The sequence below is a fragment of the Procambarus clarkii genome, chromosome 61 (assembly GCF_040958095.1).
Source record: "Procambarus clarkii isolate CNS0578487 chromosome 61, FALCON_Pclarkii_2.0, whole genome shotgun sequence".
Classification (NCBI taxonomy): Eukaryota; Metazoa; Arthropoda; class Malacostraca; order Decapoda; family Cambaridae; genus Procambarus; species Procambarus clarkii.
This window is the reverse complement of record NC_091210.1, coordinates 9,716,718-9,733,687: the sequence shown is the minus strand read 5'-3', so window position 1 is coordinate 9,733,687 and position 16,970 is coordinate 9,716,718.

Below are 16,970 nucleotides of genomic sequence, written 5' to 3'. Positions count from 1 at the left end.
GGATACATGAGGGTGGGCACCGAAACAGGGGTGGGATATATGAGGGCGGACACCAGTACAGGGGTGGGATATATGTAGGCAGGCACCAGTACAGGGGTGGGATATATGAGAACGGGGACCAGTACAGGGGAGGGATATATGAGGGCGGACACCAGTACAGGGGTGGGATATATGTAGGCAGGCACACGTACAGGGGTGGGATATATGAGAACCGGCACCAGTACAGGGGAGGGATATATGAGGGCGGACACCAGTACAGGGGTGGGATATATGTAGGCAGGCACACGTACAGGGGGTGGGATATATGAGGGCAGGCACCTGTACAAGGGTGGGATATATGCGGCCGGGCACCCGTACAGGGGTAGAATACATGAAGGGCCGTCACCCGTACAGGGGTGTGATATATGAGGGCGGGGACCCGTACACGGGTGGGATATATGTGGACGGGCACCCATACAGGCGAGGGACACACTCAGGCGGGCACCCGTACTGGATGGAATATATGAGAGCGGGCACCCGTACAAGGGAGTGATATATGCTGGCTGGCACTCGTACAAGGGAGGGATATATGAGGGTGGGCACCCGTAAAGGGTGTGGGAAATATGAGGGTGGGCACCCATAAATGGGTGTTATATATCAGGGCGGGCACCCATACAGTGGTTGGATATATGAGAGCGGACACCCATACAGGGGTGTGATGTATGAGGGCAGGCACCTGTATATGGGTGTGATATATGAGGACGGGCACCCGTATATGGGTGGGATATATGAGGGCGGGCACCCGTATATGGGTGTGATATATGAGGGCAGGCACCCGTACAAGGGTGGGATATATGAAGGCGGGCACCCATACAGGGGTGGGATATATGACGGCGGGCACCTGTACAAGGGTAGGATATATGAGGGCAGGCACCTGTACAGGGGTGGGATATATGAGGGCGGGCACCCGTATATGGGTGTGATATATGAGGGCATGCACCCGTACAAGGGTGGGATATATGAAGGCGGGCACCCATACAAGGGTGGGATATATGAGGGCGGGCACCTGTATATGGGTGTGATATATGAGGACGGGCACCCGTATATGGGTGGGACATACGAAGGCGGGCACCCGTACAGGGTTGGGATACATGAGGGCGGGCACCCATACACGGATGGGACATACGAAGGCGGGCACCTGTACAGGTGTGGGATATATGAGGACGGGCACCCGTACGAGGGTGCGATATATGAGGGCGGGCACCCGTACAGGGGTGGGATATATGAGGGCAGGCACACGTAAATGGGTGGGATATATAAGGGAGGGCACCCGTACAGGGCTGGGATATATGCAGGCGGGCACCAGTACAGCGGTAGTATATATGAGGGCAGACACCCATACAGGGGTGGGATATATGTAGGCAGGGACCCGTACAGGGGGTGGCATATATGAGGGCAGGCACCTGTACAGGGGTGGGATATATGAGGGCCGTCACCTGTACAGGGATGGGATATATGTGGGCGGGCACCAGTACAGGGGTGGGATATATGAGGGCGGGCCCAGTACAGGGGTGGGATAAATGAGGGCGGACACCCATACAGGGGTGGGATATATGTAGGCAGGGACCCGTACAGGGGGTGGGATATATGAGGGCAGGCACCTGTACAGGGGTGGGATATATGAGGGCCGTCATCCGTACAGGGGTGTGATATATGAGTCGGGCACCCGTACAAAGGTGGGATATATGAGGGCGGACACCCGTACGGGGGTGGGATACATGAGGGCGGGCACCGATACAGGGGTGGGATATATGAGGACGGACACCCGTACTGGGGTAGGATATATGAGGGTGGGTAACCATACAGGGGAGAGATATATAAGGGCGGGAACCCGTACAGGGGTGGGATATATGCAGGCAGGCACCAGTACGGGGGTGGGATATATGAGAACGGGCACCAGTACAGGGGAGGGATATATGAGGGCGGACACCAGTACAGGGGTGGGATATATGTATGCAGGCACACGTACAAGGGGTGGGATATATGAGGGCAGGCACCTGTACAGGGGTGGGATATATGAGGGCCGTCATCCGTACAGGGGTGTGATATATGAGGGCGGGGACCCTTACACGGGTGGGATATATGAGTGCGGGCACCCGTACAGGGGTGGGATATATGAGTCGGGCACCCGTACAAAGGTGGGATATATGAGGGCGGACACAAGTACAGGGGTGGGATACATGAGGGCGGGCACCGATACAGGGGTGGGATATATGAGGACGGACACCCGTACTGGGGTAGGATATATGAGGGTGGGTATCCATACAGGGGTGAGATATATAAGGGTGGGAACCCGTACAGGGGTGGGATATATGCAGGCAGGCACCAGTACAGGGGTGGGATATATGAGAACGGGCACCAGTACAGGGGAGGGATATATGAGGGCGGACACCAGTACAGGGGTGGGATATATGTATGCAGGCACACGTACAAGGTGTGGGATATATGAGGGCAGGCACCTGTACAAGGGAGGGATATATGCGGGCGGGCACCCGTACAGGGGTAGGATACATGAAGGGCCGTCACCCGTACAGGGGCGTGATATATGAGGGCGGGGACCCGTACACGGGTGGGATATATGAAGGCGGGCACCCGTACAGGGGCGGGATATATGACGTTGAGCACCAGTACAGGTGTGGGATATATGAAGACTGAACCCCGTACAGGGGTAGGATATATGAGGGCGGGCACCTGTACAGGGGTGGGATATATGTGGGCGGGCACCCGTACAGGCGAGGGATACATTCAGGCGGGCACCCGTACTGGGTGGGATATATCAGGGCGAGCACCCGTACAGTGGTTGGATATATGAGAGCGGATACACGTACAGGGGTGGGATATATGAGGGTGGGCACCCATATATGGGTGTGATATATGAGGACGGGCACCCGTATATGGGTGTGCTATATGAAGGCAGGCACCGGTACAGGGGTGGGATATATGACGGCTGACAACCGTATAGGGTTGTGCTATATGAGGGCGGGCACCCGTACAAGCGTGGGATACATGAGGACGGGCAACCATTCGGGGGTGGGATATATGAGGGCGGGCACCCGTACAGGGGTGGGATATATGATGGAGGACACCCGTACAGGGGTGGGATATATGAGGGCGAGCACCCATAAAGGGGTTGGATATATGAGGGCGGGCACCCATAAAGTGATGGGATATATGTAGACGGGCATCCGTTCAGGGGTGGGATATATGAGGCCAGCACCCGTACAGGGGAGGGATATATGAGGGCAGGTACCCGTAAAGGGGTTGCATATATGTGGGCGGGCACCTGTACAGTGATGGGATATATGTAGGCATGCACCCGTACACGGGTGGGATACATGGGGGCCGTAACGAGTACAGTGATGGGTAAATGTAGGCGGGAACCCGTACAAGGGTAGGATATATGTAGGCAGGCACCCGTACAGGGGTGGGATATATGAGGGCGGGCACCGATACAGGGGTGGGATATATGAGGGCGGACACCCGTACTGGGGTAGGATATATGAGGGTGGGTATCCATACAGGGGTGAGATATATGAGGGCGGGCACCCGTACAGGGGTGGGATATATGCAGGCAGGCACCAGTACAGGGGTGGGATATATGAGAACGGGCACCAGTACAGGGGAGGGATATATGAGGGCGGACACCAGTACAAGGGTGGCATATATGCGGGCGGGCACCCGTTCAGGGGTGGGATATGTGAAGGGCCATCACCCGTAGAGGGGTGTGATATATTTGGGCTGACACCCGTACAGGGGTGCGCTATATGAGTCGGGCACTCGTACAAAGGTGGGATATATGAGGGCGGACACCGGTACTGTGGTGGGATACATGAGGGCGGGCACCGATACAGGGGTGGGATATATGAGGGCGGACACCCTTACTGGGTTGCGATACATGAGGGCGAGGCCCCATACAGGGATGGGATATATGACGTCGGCCACCCGTAGAGTGGTGGGTTATATGAGGGCGGGCACCCGTACAGGGGTTGGATATATGAGGGCGGGCACCCATACAGGGGTGAGATATATGAGGGCGGACACCCGTACTAGGGTGGGATACATGAGGGCGGGCACCGATACAGGGGTGGGATATATGAGGGCGGACACCCGTACAGGGGTGGGATATATGAGGTCTGCCACCCGTAGAGTGGTGAGTTATATGAGGGCGGGCACCCGTACAGGGGTTGGATATATGAGGGCGGGCACCCATACAGTGATGGGATATATGTAGGTAGGCACTTGTACACGGGTGGGATACATGAGGGCCGTAACGAGTACAGTGATGGGTAAATGTAGGCGGGAACCCGTACAAGGGTGGGATATATGTAGGCAGGCACCCGTACAGAGGTGGGATATATGAGGGCGGGCGCCCGTACAGGGGTAGTATATATGAGGGCGGGCACCCGTACTGGAAAGGGATGTATGTAGGCGGGCACCCGTACAGGAAAGGGATGTATGTAGACGGGCACTCGAACATGGGTGGGGGGAGATATATGAAGGCGGGCGCTCGTACTTGGGTGGGATATATTAGGGGGGCGCCCGTGAAGAGGGTGGTATATATGAGGGTGGCGCTTGTAAAGGGGGAGGGTTATATGATGGTAGGCACCCGTAAACGGGTGGGATATATGAGGGTGGGCACCCGTACGAGGGTGGGATATATGAGGGCGGACACCCGTACAGGGGTGGGATATGTGAGGGCCGGCACACGTACATGGGTGGGATATATAAGGGCGGGCACCCGTACAGCGGTGGGATATATGCGGGCGGGCACAAGTACTGGGGTGGGATATGTGAAGGGCCGTCACCCATAGAGGGGTGTGATATATTAGGGCGGACACCCGTACAGGGGTGCGCTATATGAGTCGGGCACCCGTACAAAGGTGGGATATATGAGGGCGGACACCGGTACTGTGGTGGGATACATGAGGGCGGGCACCGATACAGGGGTGGGATATATGAGGGCGGACACCCGTACTGGGTTGGGATACACGAGGGCGAGCCCCCATACAGGGGTGGGATATATGACGTCGGCCACCCATAGAGTGGTGGGTTATATGAGGGCGGCACCCGTAGAGGGGTTGGATATATATGAGTGCGGGCACCCGTAGAGTGATGGGATATATGAGGGCCGGAACCCGTAGAGTGATGGGAAATATGTTTCCGGGAACCGGTACATGGGTGGGATATATGTAGGCCGGCACCCATACAGGGGTGGGATATATGAGGGCGGGCGCCCATACAGGGGTGAGATATATATGAGGGCGGACATCCGTACTGGGGTGGGATACATGAGGGCGGGCACCGATACAGGGGTGGGATATATGAGAGCGGACACCCGTACAGGGGTTGCATATATGAGGGCGGGCACCTATACAGTGATGGGATATATAAGGTCAGCAACCCGTACAGTGGTGGGATATATGAGGGCGGACACCCGTACTGGGGTGGGATACATGAGGGCGAGCCCCCATACAGAGGTGGGATATATGAGGGCGGGCACCCATACAGGGGTGGGATATATGAGGGCGGGCACCCGTACAGGGGTTGGATATATGAGGGCGGGCACCCATACAGTGATGGGATATATGTAGGTAGGCACCCGTACAGAGGTGGGATATATGAAGGCGGGCGCCCGTACAGGGGTAGTATATATGAGGGCGGGCACCCGTACTGGAAAGGGATGTATGTAGGCGGGCACCCGTACAGGAAAGTGATGTATGTAGGCTGGCACTCGTACAGGGGGGGGAAAATATATGAAGGCGGGCGCCCGTACATGGGTGGGATATATTAGGGGGGCGCCCGTGAAGAGGGTGGTATATATGAGGGTGGCGCTTGTAAAGGGGGAAGGGTTATATGATGGTAGGCACCCGTAAACGGGTGGGATATATGAGGGTGGGCACCCGTACGAGGGTGGGATATATGAGGGCGGACACCCATACAGGGGTGGGATATGTGAGGGCAGGCACACGTACATGGGTGGGATATATAAGGGCGGGCACCCGTACAGGGGTGGGATATATGAGGGCGGGCACCTGTACAGGGGTAGGATATATGAGGGCAGGCACCTGTACAGGGGTGGGATATATGAGGGTGGGCACCCGTATATGGGTGTGATATATGAGGGCAGGCACCCGTACAGTGGTTGGATATATGAGAGCGGACACCCATACAGGGGTCTGATGTATGAGGGCGGGCACCTGTATATGGGTGTGATATATGTGGACGGGCACCCGTATATGGGTGGGATATATGAGGGCGGGCACCCGTATATGGGTGTGATATATGAGGGCAGGCACCCGTACAAGGGTGGGATATATGAAGGCGGGCACCCATTCAGGGGTGGGATATATGAGGGCTGGCACCTGTACAGGGGTAGGATATGTGAGGGCAGGCACCTGTACATGGGTGGGATATATGAGGGCGGGCACCTGTATATGGGTGTGATATATGAGGGCAGGCACCCGTACAAGGGTGGGATATATGAAGGGGGGCACCCATACAGCTGTGGGATATATGAGGGCGGGCACCTGTATATGGGTGTGATATATGAGGACGGGCACCCGTACGAGGGTGCGATATATGAGGGCGGGCACCCGTACAGGGGTGGGATATATGAGGGCAGGCACACGTACATGGGTGGGATATATAAGGGCGGGCACCCGTACAGGGCTGGGATATATGCGGGCGGGCACCAGTACAGGGGTGGGATATATGAGGGCAGACACCCATACAGGGGTGGGATATATGTAGGCAGGGACCCGTACAAGGGGTGGGATATATGAGGGCAGGCACCTGTACAGGGGTGGGATATATGAGGGCCGTCACCCGTACAGGGGGTGGGATATATGAGGGCAGGCACCTGTACAGGGGTGGGATATATGAGGGCCGTCATCCGTACAGGGGTGTGATATATGAGGGCGGGGACCCTTACACGGGTGGGATATATGAGTGCGGGCACCCGTACAGGGGTGGGATATATGAGTCGGGCACCCGTACAAAGGTGGGATATATGAGGGCGGACACCCGTACAGGGGTGGGATACATGAGGTCGGGCACCGATACAGGGGTGGGATATATGAGGACGGACACCCGTACTGGGGTAGGATATATGAGGGTGGGTATCCATACAGGGGTGAGATATATGAGGGCGGGAACCCGTACAGGGGTGGGATATATGCAGGCAGGCACCAGTACAGGGGTGGGATATATGAGAACGGGCACCAGTACAGGGGAGGGATATATGAGGGCGGACACCAGTACAGGGGTGGGATATATGTATGCAGGCACACGTACAGGGGGTGGGATATATGAGGGCAGGCACCTGTACAAGGGAGGGATATATGCGGGCGGCCACCCGTACAGGGATAGGATACATGAAGGGCCATCACCCGTACAGGGGTGTGATATATGAGGGCGGGGACCCGTACACGGGTGGGCCCAGCAAACACAAATCATCTACACAACGTTCGCCTATCTCTTGCCATAGGTGTGGGAATGATTTGCATTGAGAATGGTGCAGGAGAGCCTTTGAGAAACTTTTACTCAAAAAATCCAAACACAAAGGTTTAATTATAAATTGTTTTTCTACAATTATTTTCTTCCAAATGTAAAACAAATAGTTTTTACATGTTTAAATATAAAATTTATGGTGTTTTTTTGTAAAATTCATTAATAAATTGTGAATGATATATATTGGCTGAGTGAAACCTTTATAATCCATTTAGTTATAATTTGAACAGAAAAAAGTATTTTTCCAAATTTTCTAAAAATTGCTCTTTTTAACACAATTTGACTCCTTATACATTCCACTAAACACTATATCATGTTTAAATATATAATTTATGTATTATTCTCTAAAATAATTTATATAAATTATATAAGTTGCTGGAAAGTGGTGTTAAGGATTTTGAAAACATTTTGTTGTGTTAATATGTTCTTATTAACTATGTCTCAAGTTCACAGTTTATCAAACAAGAATATTAACATTCGTCAACTCTTAAAATCTTATATGTTATCTTGCTGGTGCAAAAAAGGGTGAATCTTTAGGAACAGCTATAGTATCTATATATCACAAATGGTGTTTTCCCTAACTCAAACAATGTAGGGTTTATTATTCTACACATATTTCTAATGACTCTTAGATGTTTACATTCTCTGAAGTATAATTGTGAAGGCTGTGTCCATCACTCTCAACACAGATTCTTAAACTCGTCTCTGCAGGTTCAACTATATAATTAGTTTCCATTTTGAATTTCCATGGACATTTGTATCCAAAATGAAACCAATGTGGTTTCCTTCAGCGCCTTCAGCCAGCACATTTGCTCATTCATTTCCACAGATTCCAACAAGGTAGGGGATTTACAGAAATTTGTATATTCATATTGTTATATATTAAAAATATGAATGCAGTTCAATATGATAAGACAAATACATGAGTTTATGATAAATTCGTTTTCTGTGATATACCATTGATATGCTCTTTTTTTCTTTAAACGGCAGACTAAACTAAAGTGCTCACATCAACAGATTTGATGTATAAATGGTCAACGCTCAACAGAGTTAGTATAAATGTATTAGTATAAATCTTACTTGTCTCATTGTTAATTCACATTCAATGTCAACTTGTGGTTTTGATGTGGCACGTTTGGCCAAGACACCCCACCCCATTATGCACCCCATACCCATCTTGTGGGCGGTTGTGGAAAGGGTTACAGAGGCACATAATGGGCTCAGGGACTGAACCCCACAATTCATTTAGCTAAGCAAGTTACAATCTTGATGAGCTAGTTACAAAATTCAATATAAGTCATCACATCAACAATGGGTTCGAGATCGACCTCAAGTACAGGTTCTAAATTAAGCAACTGACATATGTGGAGAGCTAGTATCAAAATTTATATGTTTGTCCTGCACACCGTCCCCCATCCAGTGGGCAGCGGTAGATAGGTTACAATCACTTAGTTGTTATCTACAGTTAGCAAACTGGGGATATTTGGCTAAAATTTCTGGTAGCAGATCATTTTGAATGAAATATTGACACATCGCTGGAACATTGGTTATAGAATTGTCTCTAAATTCATGTATCTTTTCGCACTCCATCACATAGTGACGGAGGGTGTGCGAATAATTTTGTTGACACAGTTTACATTTGGTCAGGTCTACATCAGCAGATAATGAGAATTCCCAGAGATACTTGTAACCGAGTCTAAGCCGAGCAGTAGTAACATCTAGAAGTCTGCTGATTTTATTGGATGATCCATAGATGTGTGGCTCCTCTTGTATGATATGTATGATAGATGGAATTACTAGTTCCAGTTTCTAGGCAGGCGATGAGTACTCACAATAACCTTAATTAAGCGTCAAAACAAAAATGTGTATACTCTTTTTACTCTCCTGACCTTAGTTCTCGAGCTATGTATTTCATTTTGGTACCAACGTGTTCGCAATAACATTCTCTAGAAGAAAATCAGCAAAAACGGTCACCAAAAGTTATATGAATACCAGCACCCAATAAATACCTACGTAGATGACTCGCCGTGAGTGCCCAAGAGCAACAAAATGTTTTTACTCTTGGGATTGTTATCACTTCCACACTTGTCCTACAGCGTTAATTTTGGTATCAATGTACTCGCAATGAAATTCCCAACACGGTGATATGAATATAAACGTAGAATAATGGTCGCTGCCCACCCGCAAGAGTGTGGGAAGTGGCGGAACTGTTACCCAGTATTGGTGACAAGACGACACATGGGCGATACAGTGCTTTGAAAGTTTATAATTATATCACTGTCCTGACATTATTATTGTATATACGTCATTCATTTTTGTGCCAATGTTTTCGCAATAGAATGTTCTATGAGCCCGTAGGTAAAAAAGAGCAACAAAGCGTAAGATAGAATAGCACCATATATAAAACAACGCTGGTACATATCAGTGAGCGTCAAACACACACGAAATGTGTGTGTTTGATGGTGGTCAAACGATGTTTGATGTGTTTGATCAGGTGATGTCCTGATCCGCATAATTAAAGTATGAATTATGTTGAGAAAAAATAAGAAAAAAGGGAAAAAACAGGGGTGGGAGAAACATGACAGAAAAAGAGTAAAAATACAATTTGGTCAACAAAACAGCATTGTTTAAAATAAAAGATATGGATTGACATTTTGGGGGTTAGGTTGGTAGGTTACATTGAGTTAATTAGGTAGTACTTAGTGTTTATCTGTTATAGATAGGAGCTGCCTGGTATGGGCCAATAGGCCTTCTGCAGTTACCTTTGTTTTTATGTTTTTGCCCTGTAACCTAAATGGTTAGAGAGGCACATATATGGGCTTAGGGACTGAACCCCACACTACATTTAGCTAAGCTGGTTACAATCTTGATGATATAGTTACAAAATTCTGTATAAGTCGTCACATTATCAATGGGTTCGAGATCAACCACAATTTCCTGAATAGATATAACAAAGGGGATATTAATAGGGTATTAAAATTGTCAACACAAGATAGAACACGAAACAATGGGTATAAATTGGATAAGTTTAGATTTAGGAAAGACTTGGGTAAATACAGGGTCAGTAACAGGGTTGTTGATTTGTGGAATTTTTCTTAACTTATAAATTTATCTTTATTTATCTTAAACTGGTTGGGAGAGGTACAGTTTTTAACATAATTGGGAAGGTCATTCCACATTCGAGGTCTCTTGATTTGTAAAGCATTTCTAGTTTGACTAAGTCGTACTCTTGGAATATCAAATAGGTATTTGTTTCTGGTGTGGTGCTCATGGGATCTGTTACAACCTTCTAGGAAGCTTTTAAGGTCAGGATTGACATTACAGTGCAGCGTTTTATATATATAAAATACACATGAGAGTATGTGCAGGGACTTAATATCTAACATATTCAGAGATTTGAGTAAGGGGTCCATATATACTGCCCGGTTGCCTGAAAATGCTATATAGGCCTACTATAGTGGCTTTAGGTATTGTATGCACTAGCTCTATCTATAAATCCAACATTATGTTTGTAAATCAACTATGTATGTATGAAAAAAAATGACTAATACGTTCGGCGAATGACTTTGACTTCAACTTCACTTTGACTTCGTTCATGTCATCGTATTTTCCGTAATATATAAAGGTTATGACAATGCAATTATATTATTGTGTGCAAATAAGTTTGAAATTTCATGTACCCTAAAAATATTAAAATAAAGAATAAGAATAATTAAATAATTGTTGTAGTAAATTGTCACACGTTCATCATACGCAAACGAACACACAGTTTGGAGCGTCAGTACAAGACCGCCGCCATTTTAAAACACGGCTTCGAATGTAAGTAATGTTTTTCTCGTACTAACACTGTGTTATACAATAGATTTGGTCTTGAATTCACAAATTTAGTTGTTACATCTGACAGAGTATGTTAGACGGTGTAATGCTGGTCCATGTTAACGTATTTGTGGGCTTGGTTGGTTTAAATGTGGAGGCGAGGCCTGGCAGTGCTGGTGTATGTGGAGGCGAGGCGAGGCCTGGCAGTGCTGGTGTATGTGGAGGCGAGGCCTGGCTGTGCTGGTGTATGTGGAGGCGAGGCGAGGCCTGGCAGTGCTGGTGTATGTGGAGGCGAGGCCTGGCTGTGCTGGTGAGTATGTGGAGGCGAGGCCTGGCAGTGCTGGTGTATGTGGAGGCGAGGCGAGGCCTGGCAGTGCTGGTGTATGTGGAGGCGAGGCGAGGCCTGGCAGTGCTGGTGTATGTGGAGGCGAGGCGAGGCCTGGCAGTGCTGGTGTATGTGGAGGCGAGGCGAGGCCTGGCAGTGCTGGTGTATGTGGAGGCGAGGCGAGGCCTGGCAGTGCTGGTGTATGTGGAGGCGAGGCCTGGCTGTGCTGGTGAGTATGTGGAGGCGAGGCCTGGCAGTGCTGGTGTATGTGGAGGCGAGGCGAGGCCTGGCAGTGCTGGTGTATGTGGAGGCGAGGCGAGGCCTGGCAGTGCTGGTGTATGTGGAGGCGAGGCGAGGCCTGGCAGTGCTGGTGTATGTGGAGGCGAGGCCTGGCTGTGCTGGTGAGTATGTGGAGGCGAGGCCTGGCAGTGCTGGTGTATGTGGAGGCGAGGCCTGGCTGTGCTAGTGTGTATGTGGAGGCGAGGCCTGGCTGTGCTAGTGTGTATGTGGAGGCGAGGCCTGGCAGTGCTGGTGTATGTGGAGGCGAGGCCTGGCTGTGCTAGTGTGTATGTGGAGGCGAGGCCTGGCAGTGCTGGTGTATGTGGAGGCGAGGCCTGGCTGTGCTAGTGTGTATGTGGAGGCGAGGCCTGGCTGTGCTAGTGTGTATGTGGAGGCGAGGCATGTACAACACTTCCCAATAGGAAGAAAACCCACTGGGTTCTAGGCTAGGTTAGGCTTATCTGTAATAATTGAATTAAGCCTAGCAAAGCCTAGAACCTAGTTCAGTAATTTAAAAAATGTTGTAACTTGAAAAATGCCATTCAATACATTACACAATTTAAATATTTTCAGGCAATCAACACAACCCTCATGTTGGCTAACCCTCTCTCATGTTGGTCAATAATTTAATTATTTTTTTATGGAGTAATCTTTGCTGTTGAAATGTAGTCTTTTTGAGACTACATTTCAAATGTAGTGTGTGTGGAGGCGTGTATGTTAGGTATTACCTAATATACACGGTGTAATATATCTATCTGTGTGAAATAGATTAAATCCATTTATTTGATATTCAGCTAATAGTTCTGTATTTTCTACATTCATCCATGTTTTGGTAAGTGCAATAATATGTATTGTTTCATTGCAGATTAGAGATTCAAGATAGTTCTAGATTTCCGAAGTACTGAAACGCGCGCCATACAGGCTTGGTGGATCTAGGTGCAAGGTAAAATTATTTACATTTACTTTTGTATTTATGTTTTGTATTTATATGCATATATGCATTTATATGCATTATTCTATAGAATAATAGATCTCGTAATAATTTTGCAAAAATAGTGGCATTTACTATTTTTAAAAGATTATTAAAAAATTTACTGATATGGTGCATTCGGAAGGGCGAAGAGGGAGAACGGCCTGTTGACATAGCTCGGGTGCAGGGGGGGGGGGGTTGTGTAAAAGCCTGGTTTGTGCCTCGGAGAGGCTATGGGATCCAGTAAGTTCAGTAGAACTTCGGTTTCAACCCTTTTACCCTGTTGTAGCTCAGTCGATTAAGGCAGTGTCTGGGATGCTCCCGGACGCAGGTTCGAATCCTCGTCACGGCCCTTGTGGATTTGTTCATTTGATGCATCACGTTATTGTGATCTGTGTGTGTAATTCTTCACTTGCTACAGCAACAGGAATGTGTGTGTATGTATTTGTGTTGTTGAATATGACCGAAAGTGTAAGATTAATGATTCTAACACAAATCGTCTGAATATTTGTTTTTCTTCACTGTCGAGAGTAGTTAAAAAAAATTTACTCGAGTTTATTTTCACACTTTATTTATGGTCCTTAAGTCCCTCTCCTTAATGCTGCTGCTGTTTCTCGCATCTTTGCATCGCTTGTATGTTTGGGGGTTTGGCCTCTTGCTATATATTGATTCCATTTGTGTGTGTTTGGGTCTCAGGCCCTCTCGCAATTTCTGTTGAACAAACCCCTTTTCCTAGTTCTGCATCTCTCCTTTGGTACAAATTTTGTTGTGCTTTTATCATATATTTCACAAAACTTGACATACATTTCATTTACTTCATGTCCTATCAGCAAGTGTTTGTCAAATTCTTTAAGGAAAGTTTATCATCCTGATTGCAGATCTCTAGCGATATTATGTCAACTTCTTGTGGATTCGCAATCATTATTTAATTTACCTTTAGGTGTTCTTTCACCAGCACAGCAACACTGTACCTCTCCCAACCAGTTTAAGATAAAAACTAAGTACTAACTAATTAACTCAATGTAACCTACCTTACCCCCAAAATGACAACCCATGTCTTCTATTTTAAACAATGCTGTTTTGTTGACCAAATTGCATTTTTGTTTTTTTCTGCAATGTTTCCCCCCCCCCCACCACTCTACCACCACATTGAGTTTAGTAGCTCTGTGCACGTCAGGTGCTGTTTAATATACAGACCTACTCCTCCATTTGACCTAGTTTCTCTATCACATCTATATCACTTTGTGCTTTAGCCCTGGTGGAGCTTGGTCCACCAGGCTGTTGTTTGGAGTGGCCCGCAGATCCACATACAGTCTGCATATGATATACAGTCTGTTGATCAATTAAACTACAGTAGTTAGTTTTTATCATCCGAATGCACCAATATGTGTTCATTCTTCCCAGATGAAGGAACTAGGTAATATTCATCATCTGAATGCACCATCTGATGCTTTAACACACTCATGATACACGAGAGGTTTAAAAAACTTTTAAAACTTTCTGATCTATGTATTAAAAGCAATTCTAAAGTTAAAAAGTGTAGCATAGGCCCCTCGCAGAATGTTCTTAATATGATCCTCAGGTTATAGTTTTCTATCTAGTTGACGGAGTTGACGGAGTTGACGGAGTTGTAAATGTCCTGATCGAGGGAGGACGCTACGCACGCTACGCTCCTCACTATAAGCTGTATATCAGCCCTTAAACTTACGCCAGATGATGTAGACCACCACCCACAGGCAGCTAAGTACATGGAGTCCAAGCATGTTATAGCAAAACCAAAGTAACCGACCAAAATCAACTCATTCCATCTCAAATACGTTTCAAAACAATCCTCTACGGTGTGAGTACCAGTGCATGCTGCCGCCACCCGCGCTGCCTGACGCAAGTTTCTTCTCAACATATACCCCTCAGTCCATTCTAACCAATCATGTCTCCTAAAAATGTGACTGTGCAGGGAAATAAGGGCAGCAAACCCCTTAACAGACATCCATCCCGGCCAACAATAACAATATCCGTGTTCTCTCCGTCTGGAAGCTCTGGGGTCCGGGGTGGCGGGGCTGCCCTCCCCTCCACCCCATTGAGCAAGGGAGCAGAGTCCTCTCAACCCTCTCCTATGAACATGCTAGCATCCCAGTATAATCAACTCAAGCGAGCTTCCGGTCCCTCACCGGAATTCACTAACTGGACCGAGAATCTGTGGTTCAAAAAGTTGTGCCTAGTCCTCGAGTCACAAAATTCTATCATCTTGAGTCTTCTCAACGAGAATCTAGCGAACCGCGCTAATCTCCAACAACAACAACAAGAAATAACCCTCCTCCGCGAGGATATTAGAAACTACAAGGCTAGCCAAGACCAACTACAGCATGATTTGAATGATCTCCATGAGGTAAACAACCTTCGGAAAACTGATGAAGCCTTAAAAAAGCAGGAGGAAGCTCTCAGCAAAATGACTGCATGTATCAGTACATTTTCAGCTCAACGTTCCGTCTCCCAGGAGGAACAAGACCAGCAAAAGCTGCTAGACTCTGTTATCGTGTCGTCCCAAGATATACCTGTGGAACATGAAGGTGAAAATTGTTTCGAAATAGCTCAGGATCTCTTAAAAAAACAAATTGCAGCTCAATCTAAACAAAACTGACGTTATTGCTGCCTACAGAGTAGGCAAAAAGAATCCATCAGGTCTAAATCAACGGAAAATTCGCCTGAAGCTGTCTTCCCAGTTCACGAAATCCAATCTAGTCCGGACAGCTGCATCCCTACGGAAGGGATTATACATCAACGAGTGCTTGACCAGGAACAGACAGCTAATCCTCTACCGCCTGCGTCAAATCCGGCAACAAAACCCAGATGCTATTCATCAGTGCTTCGTTAGAGATGGTCTGATAAAGGTGAGAAAAACCGCAGAGGGCAAAATGTTTACAATTACTAGAGAAGAAAACCTCAACACTTTCCTCTCCCAATGTGGTTTGTCTCACCTTATCACTCCCAATGAATTAACTTAATTAACCCACTGTCAACTAGTGGGGCTAGGTATCCTAAGTCTCCTTGGTTCATTTTCTGACTTAATTTTTAACTTACTCTTACCTAGTCATTTACCGAAATTATTTAATTGAGTTATTAAGTAGTTCTTCAGGTCTTTTTAATTATACAGTCATTACTGAACTATCTATAGTTATTAATCATTAGCTTAAATTTGCCTATGTTTATTATTCAACTTTTCTTTGATTTCATTTATTACCTAGGTTGCCTAGCCTTGCCATGCTCCCTTACTCCATTGTACCCCTGGCTTTGCCTGCATCTCAAATTGCAAATTGTTACTTACAGTGTACCTGTGAGTACTCGTAAGCAATCTACCTCATTTTTGCTCAATTTGTTTTTTTTGTATTGCTTAGTCTTGCTTATATTTTTTGTTTTGTATTTCCATATCTTGTGTTTTGTATAGTCCATGTTTACATGTTTTTTCTTTAATCTCATTAATTGCCTAGGTTGCCTAGCCTAGCCATACTCCCTTACTCCATTGTACCCCTGTAAGCCCCTTTTGTGTTTGTTTTGTACAGTATTGTGTATATATTTTTCCCTATTTTAAAGCTTTTTTCTACTTATTTCTGATTCTACAATCAGCTTCTTTTATGCAGTCAAGTATAGACCCAGAACTTAACCTCTTATCCACTATCTATGACAATAATCACTTTAATGATCTAAATTGCAGATATTTTGCAGCACATGATGTAAACAATGTATTAACTCATAATCACAATATCTCTGTAATCAATTTGAACGTTAGATCCCTAGGTAAACACTTCGATGATGTTAGTGCCTTGATTGAAACTATTGGCAACAAATTCTCTTTTATTATACTTACTGAAACATGGTTGAAAGAGGATACTACTCAACTCTTTAACATGCCTAACTACTCAGCAATTCACAACTGTCGTCAACTTCAGAGAGGTGGTGGCACTGCTCTTTACTACCACCAAGAACTAACATGCTTAAAAGAAATTAGAACTAGAGACTGCTATGGGGAGTATATCT